The sequence below is a fragment of the Mytilus galloprovincialis genome, chromosome 9, assembly GCF_965363235.1.
Source record: "Mytilus galloprovincialis chromosome 9, xbMytGall1.hap1.1, whole genome shotgun sequence".
Taxonomy (NCBI): Eukaryota; Metazoa; Mollusca; class Bivalvia; order Mytilida; family Mytilidae; genus Mytilus; species Mytilus galloprovincialis.
The window spans coordinates 73,911,358-73,920,285 of record NC_134846.1 but is presented as its reverse complement, the minus strand read 5'-3'; positions in this window follow the sequence as shown (position 1 = coordinate 73,920,285).

Sequence of the window (8,928 nt, the reverse complement as noted above, 5' to 3'; positions counted from 1 at the left end):
ACGTGTTTTTCAACAGACTGTCGGCATTCCAATGGGAAGAAACTGTGCCCTCTACTTGCCGACTTTTTTCTTTATTATTATGAGGCTAACTTCATGCAGGAACTTCTTAGGAAGAAAGATAAGAAGTTAGCAATATCCTTTAACTCTACTTTCCGCTATATAGATGATGTTCTTTCACTAAATAATTCTAAATTTGGTGACTATGTGGAACGCATCTATCCCATCGAGCTAGAGATAAAGGATACTACAGATACAGTTAAGTCGGCCTCATATCTTGACTTACATCTAGAAATTGACAATGAGGGCCGGTTGAAAACAAAATTTTACGACAAAAGAGATGATTTCAGCTTTCCAGTTGTGAACTTTCCATTTCTAAGTAGCAACATTCCAGCAGTACCTGCATACGGGGTATATATCTCCCAATTGATACGATATTCCCGTGCTTGCATTTTCTATCATGATTTTCTTGATAGAGGGTTGCTGCTCACTAGGAAGCTATTAAACCAAGAGTTCCAAATGGTGAAGTTGTAATCATTCCTTCGTAAATTTTACAGACGCCATCACGAGTTGGTTGACCGTTATGGAATAACCGTTTCACAAATGATATCGGATATGTTCCTTTCGTCGTAACTACAATCCCCTTTCCTTTCATTAATGTGACCTACCGAATTAGACTATTTACCGGATTTGTTATCACATAAGCAACACGACGGGTGACTATGTGGAACCACATGTGGAGCAGGATCTGCTTACCCTTCCGGAGCACCTGAGATCACCCCTAGTTTTTTGGTGGGGTTCGTGTTGTTTATTCTTTAGTTTTCTATGTTGTGTCATGTGTGCTGTTGTTTGTTTGTCTTTTTTCATTTTTAGCCATGGCGTTGTCAGTTTGTTTTAGATTTATGAGTTTGACTGTCCCTTTGGTATCTTTCGTCCCTCCTTCATCCCAATCGACATACATATAATGTGTAATTAAACATTTTAACATAATTTCTTTTTCTTCTTACATAGCCGTGATACATCAGATATATTAATACACATATGTCGCAGGAAACACCAACCAATCTGGATTTGTTTACATGCACCATGGCAATTTATTTAGCATCTATATTCTCAAACTGATGTATGAAGCTTAACGCATAATATATGGTAAAATTTTGGATCGCTTTGCGGTTTGTTAAAAATAATAATTCAGAAAGACATCAAGGAGAAAAAAAATTCGTCGAAAAGTAACATAAATGTAATTTAAAATGTTAAGTCAGAATATATATTAAATACTAAATGTCTCTGGTTAATTGCATCCACAAATTAGTGAAGCGAGAGCGAGTCTGTTGATTTTCCCCTGGACATATCTCTATGTGAACGTTTTTGTTTTCGTAGGGTGTAACTGTATTCTATATATGTACTATAAGGCGAAAACGCGAACTTGAACGCAGTCGAAAACGCAAACACGCGAAAATGCAAAGTCGAAAACGCGATTTTTTTCTCCGATTTTCTGTTTTCGACTTCAAGTATTGGCGATTTCGCAATTTCGCGTTTTCGCGTTATGAATGCTTATATATAATTATTATACATTAAACATAACAAGACAATCACCATCGGGACTCATATGTTACATTCAAAGTCTTCTAGTCATATTTGATGACTGTCTTTTGATACCAAAAGAAGTTTTCAACATCATACAACTGACCAAAGTTGGAAATGTGTGTCTTATGTCATCATGGTAACTACTATGAATTGGCGTGTAACAACATTGACTACCTATGAGGACACCGGTCTCGCTTGGTATGCACCATGATCACAAGTACCCAGTGACATAAAACATTATATATGATTTTAATTCCGAGACAAGTCCCTATGTCTCAAAGGGCCATTAGCAGCATGTTATATAAAACAGAAGATGTGGTATGATTGCCAATGAGACAACTGTCCACAAGAGACCAAAATGACACAGACATTAACAACTATAGGTCACCGTACGACCTTCAACAATGAGCAAAGCCCATACCGCATAGTCAGCTATAAAAGACCCCTATATGACAATGTAAAACAATTCAAACGAGAAAACTTACGGCCTTATTTATATATGAAAAAAATGAACGAAAAACAAATATGTAACACATAAACGAACGACAACCACTGAATTACAGGCTCCTGACTTGGGACAAGCACATACATAACTAATGCGATAGGGTTAAACATGTTAGCGGGATACCAACCCTCCCCCTAACCTGGGACAGTGGTATAACAGTACGACATAAGAACGAACTATAAAAAATCAATTGAAAAAGGCTTAACTCATCAGATGGACAAAAATACAAGTGGACGTGGCCGGGTACTTGTACATCCCGACAACAAAAAGACACTAGGAACAGATCTGAGAGTATTTGCAGTTATCTAACAGCTAGTTCAAAGCCACTAACAACTCATAAAAGAATCATGCATCTAAGACTAAACTATCAATCCGTACACATCCAACATCCAAAGGATTTAGTGTAAAGACGTCATAAACAGTCAGAGAAAAACATGACCTTGCGGTGCAATGCCAAGTTACAGGTATCGACAGATTGTAGATCCATAAATGTGTATATGTATATAACATACTAGTGATATTTAGTTTGCTTTTAATTTACTGATAACAAACTGATCAATATTTATACCAACAAAAACAATATTCAATGATTACAGTGTTGAATTGGTAACCTTTTAGAATAAGTTTATTTAAAGGAGCGATAAGTTTCATTTCTAAATTTCCGGGCACGGTTAATAACATTTCTGTAAAAATGAGGATGCGCTATCCCGTTAGAAATAAGTTTTCTACAGGTAGAACCAAACTTCAAAACCAAATCTTTATATCTATGGATAAATTTAGTAAAGGTTTTAAGTAATTTATGGTAATGATATTCCTGGTTTAATAATGTACCAGTAATACATAGATTGCGTTCGTTAAAATCAAAAACGTCACAACAGACACCGGCATAGCGAACGAGCTGTGAAATATAAACACCGTAAGATGGTGCCAAAGGAACATCACCATCTAAAAATGGAAAATTAACAACAGGGAACGAAAAATAGTCCCTTTTGTCGTAAATTTTAGTGTGGAGTTTCCCGTTTAAAACCGAAATATCTAAATCCAAGAAAGCTTCAATCATGTTAACCGATTTGACTCAAATTCTCATATTTGATTTATAACATACTTAAACGTATTCAAATAACAAAAAAGTCTGAAATAAAGAATTAACAATACATGTACTCGATGATATATATCTGCATTCCTAACTCGAAAACGCGGAGTCGAAAATGCGAAATCGGAAAGACAAAATAGTTTGCGTTGTCGATTTCTCGTTTTCACGTTTTTGCGCTTTTGCCATAGAAAATACGAAGGGCAAACACGCAAAAACGCGAAATGGCTTTAACCGGCAACCACAGTAAATGAAATCAAAGAAGCTATACCCATGATTTAACTTTACATAAAGGTATATTGAAGTTGTTCTTTCCATTGACAATATACAAACTTTTCTTATTGAATCCCATTAAATAGTCATGAACTCAATCCAACTAAAATATTGATCTCTGATTACGTTATACTACATATGAGTGTAGTATAACATAATCAGAGATCAATATTTTAATTAGATTGTCATGAACTAGAAATATAGACACCACATAAACAGCCTCATCGGCATCATTTTAAGACATATACCCCGAAGTAACTTGGTTGACTACAGTCGTCATATCAATAACATAGTCTGTAAGAAACGAAATGGTTTCTTACCTTAGGCAGTAATTTACCCACTTCATCCGCGTACGGAGTTTACAGTTCACAACTTATATACGGTAATCAGGAGCTATAGAAGCTGCTACTCAGAATTTGTAAAATGGCATCACTCTTCAGTCTCTGAGAAAAATAATTATCAGCAAGGATTTTGTGAAAGAACGTTGTTCTGTCCTTTTTCTCATGGAGTTACTTGGAAAATACCTGTGAGACCTTATTATGCTTATACACAAATGTGCATAGCCTATTTACAGCAGATTTCACAGTGAGTGTGTAGACAAAGGTAATATCTTTGGTTAGCTTGCTTGCTAGCTGAACCGTGAAGGCATTGTTAGGTCAGGTATACTACCCTCATGTCGAAGTAGCCTAGTCCTACAGACAGATAGATTGGTTATCTGTCGGACTAATCTATTTTTAAGCAAGCAAGCTAACCAACGATATTACCTTTGTCTATATACTCATTGAAATCGGCTGTAATAACAAATATATAATACAGTTTCTTCTTGAATTATAGATTTTATGTGCTAACTCTATGTAGAATTGTATCTTCTTTTTATCTATATTTGTCTTTGCACTATTATGTTCCATTTGGTCGTATATGACTCTTGACGTGGTTCGGTATATAAGCAACCAGCTTTCAGGTTTATCATTGGCTTTTGTTGTTCCTTCCGAAGCACCTGTTATTGGATGTGTTCTTGTTGCTTATTCTTTAGTTTTCTGTGTTGTGTTTTGTGTACTATTATTTGTCTGTTTGTCTTTTTCTTTTAATTCATGGCGCTGTCACTTTATTTTGGATTTATGAGTTTTAATGTCCCTCTGGTATCTTTCGTCTCTCTTTGATGCAGATGAAACCAGAGATGCTTTTCGGTGACATGAGGCTTTAATAGTGTTGTTTTCATTTTGTATATCCTTGTATCATTATTTTTAATTATTCTGTATTCTATGAAGAAAGTGTATACTTCATTATGCTTTACTATACTGGCTGTATTATCAACTACTCTAACGTTTTTGTTGGCGTCTTTGTTTAATTTAATTGTCAGTATTTTTGAATGCTTAATTCAGTTGTGTTGTATGTCTGCTGTGTATATGTTTACTTAGGTTCGGTTACTAGGTCACAGTTATGGCCACGTTAACAAAGTACGTCTGTTTGGGTTGCTCACCTAATTTGGCAAGATTACAGAAAATTACTGAGCAACTGCCATACAAGTGTTCGTTCGAGCTAGCAAGAACACCGGTTTTAAACCCATCATTTTTTTACAGGAAAATACATGTGCCAAGTCAGAAATATGACAGTTGTTTCCTTTTTTTTAAAACAATGTTCTTTCAAATTTCTATAAAAATCAACAAGGATCTACGTTTTATAAATATGAATTTGCATCATAACTATGTTAACGCAAATCATATGCGAAAATCTTTACTCTTCATTAAGACTTATGCAAGCCGTGACGGGTAGACGTGTAGACGGAGTTACCAGTATGGTATTATCAAATATTCAAAACCAATAGTGCCCACTAACATAGTCATATTTGCTAACAAAAGTGAAGTAGAATAAGTCAGGCAAATTCAATCTATATTAATTCCAAATATATAATACCACATTTTGATGAATATAACTTGAAAAAAAATATTTTATCGTTTTCTTGGAATGTTTGGCTTTGTTGATCGCCTATGTTCCAATATTCAATTTGTAATAATTTCACAGATACGATAAACGATCAGTTTCATATCTTGTCAAATGTTGAAAATTAAAATTTTATCATTGCTTTTATTTTCCAGTTGATACAAAATATTACAGGACTTGCGCTTTTTCTATTTGGATTTTAGTAATAAAGTTTTGCTACCTACAGGAAAACTATTGAAACAAAGATGAGCAGAGATTCTAAATGATAAGGTTGAAGACATTATTCAGCTTTACGCGGGACGCCTTCTTTGAGACATAAGACATAAAGCTTTATTTAGAGTCGGTAAATAAGTAAGTAAATTTTATTTAGAGTCGGCATATATATACATAATAACAGACAAAATATGAGCTCTGGTGACTGGTCGACTATCACATAAAAAAATCATGCAGCATCATGCAAATACTACCAAAGAAAAATGAGAAAAAAACATGCAAATATAATGAAAGCAAATCTATTTGATTTGTGAGCCTCCAGAGTCAAAGTTCATTTGACAAGCGCTTCTATGTGCATTGAACGGGGGGAATCAGCAAATCACTTGAAAATCATAAGATTATAACAAACTAAAAGCAAAAAAACAATAAATAAATAAATATAAGCACTAGCATTTAATGGCAGATATATTCAATAAATGCATAAAAAGCAGAGCCAAAGGCCATTATAAAAAGAAAGAAAGAAATTTCGGCTTTGAGACAGCACTGGATGGAAACGACATGAACTGCAGTTGCATTTTTTACCCTCACACCAGGAATTTATATAATTCCTAAACTGGTCAAAAGAAGTCATGATTCTAGCCTCATTAGGAAGGGAGTTCCAGACTTTGACAAAGTATTGTCATCAGCATAATTATATAAAGAACATTTTTTTTACAAAAAAGAACAAATCATTTTGGTACCCCTTTAAATATATCAAGCATACCACTTAAATTTTGGTTTACTTTCACACACTGTTTTCTTTTTGGTACCAAAATGATTTGTTCTTTTTTGTAAAAAAATGTTCTTTATATAATTATGCTGATAACAATACTTTGCATACGAGGCCATATGCAGTTGTTCTACATGTGGTAGATCGGCTGTGTTCTGGTATCTGAAAGAGTAAGTGTTTTATTAAATCATGGAGATATACAGGACAATCTTTATTAACAATTTTTGAAAACTTCAATAGCCAACGATCGCATTCTTCTTATTTTTAGAGATGGTATTTTTTTTTGTTTTAAGGGATTCACGTTGGTTTCCGGTTAATTTGTATGCAGTGATGTAATTTCTATACTATATAATTATTCTTCAATGCCTCTTCTGTGATCTTATCCTGTTTTCGACCGTCTCTACTGCAAAATGGTTTAATTGCCCCATTTACATTCTCAATTTTAATTGGATTTGAATTAGCAACCTGAAATATAGGTATTATGCCGATGTGTAGCCGGCTTCAAATTGAGTCATTTTACGCGCTTGATATGATTTCGAAATCAAGTATGATTTTCCTTTTCTATCGTTGACACCGATATATGGCATCTATAAACCAGCCTCGAAAGGTTACTCCTTCAAATGATTATGATGGGAGAATGGGCACAAACATCTCTAACGTAACGGCACCTATTTAGCAAAAATAGCAGCGGAAATCTTACAAGATTTCTTAGAGACTAAACATGTTGTATTTTTATGATTTGATACTATGCACGTCTTTCAACATAAGTAAAAATATTTAGAAATACACAAAACATTCACAGTATTTATCAACAACGTCATTAAAACGTTATCTTTTTTAAATTAGCAAATGCAATATGTTTCAAGTATCCATTTCTTAAAAAATGACGATTAAGCATGATCAAGCATGGGCAAATATCAATTTGTTCAAACTGATATTTGAAAAAAATAAACTAAAGCTCTGTTAATCGACTTTTGACGATGCGAATTTAAGCATGGATGCAATTTCGGTACTCATTACAGAAACATTGATGGTTTGGAGGTTAGTCCAGACCAATCTTTCTATGATTCCATATGGATTGAAAATCAAATTGGTGTACCTATATAATAAAGAAGGATACGGCTACAAAATTGACACAAAATGGAAATTTTTGTTTTGATCATAGAAAAACGTAGTTGAAGAAACTGTCAAAATAGGTGCAATTTGGGTACCGTCACGTTATATAAATAAGATAAGATTTTTATTTCCAATAGAGGACTCCCATTATGAGCATAGTCAGTACAGTGATTTTTATATTAAACAATTGCAATATAGAAAATACACACACTAAAAAAAAACTAACTGAAAAACATGAAATATAATTTGAGTTAATATAAAACTGCGAAATAATTATCTATTTGATAGAGGAAATGAGGAAAGTGTATGATCTCTTCTGCTGTTATAGATATATTATCCCTCCTCAGGAATTAGAATTCAATTTTTACCGCATGAAAACTATTGAAATTGAATTCTAACTTTATGTTTATAACCAGTCATATATAAATATATACATGTCTCTGATTAAAACTAAGCCGATCTAACGTGAGGGTACCCAAATTGCACCTATTTTGACAGTTTTTTAACCTACGTTTATTTATGCTTCAGACACAAGTTTTCATTATGTGTTTATTTTGAAGATGTATCATTGTCCTAGGGCTTAGGAAAACTGCATGTAATATTTCAGCCAAAACAGAACTGGGCAGATTTTCTATGGCTTCATTTATTAAACCACAAGTTATGCTATATTTCTGTAGATTTCATACCCATGATATTAATCCTCTGTTAAAAGAAGCCTATGAATTAAATAAGTCCCTGCATAATGATGGTTTTCATAGTTGGTATACATTTGCTCTAAATATTTTTAAAGAGACTGGATTAAATGCTAAAGATTTTGAAACTTGTGATAAACCATACAATAAAATTAAATATTCCTTAAAGATGAAGTTTAAACAGGTATCACATGAATTTTATACAAAAAAAGTCTTGAATAAACTTTCTTCTATAACAGACAGTTCGAAATTATTTCTATATGGTCAAATAAAAACTGAGATAAAAATTGAAAATTATTTATTAAAAGAATCAAATTTTAAAACCAGACAATTAATTTCTAAATTAAGGGTTAGTGACCATAACCTAGAAGTTGAAGTGGGAAGATATAAAAATGTACCCAGAGATCAAAGGTTATGTAAACTTTGTAATAAAATTGATGATGAATACCATTTTTTACTATACTGCAAACTAAACTCAACTTTAAGAGATTGCTTATTTTTAAAGATTAATAATTTAAATCCTGATTTTACAAATTATCAACCACTTTTAAAGCTAAAACAACTTTTAATTCCTAAATCTGAGCTTTTGACAGAAATTGGTGACTTTATAAAGCAATCATTAGAATTGCGAAAATGAGGTCCATGTCCATCAAAGGCTACATTAATTACCATTTATAACTATGTTTTTTTTTATGTTTATATTTGTAATTCTTCACTGTCTGTATTAAATGTTGTATTTGTGTTT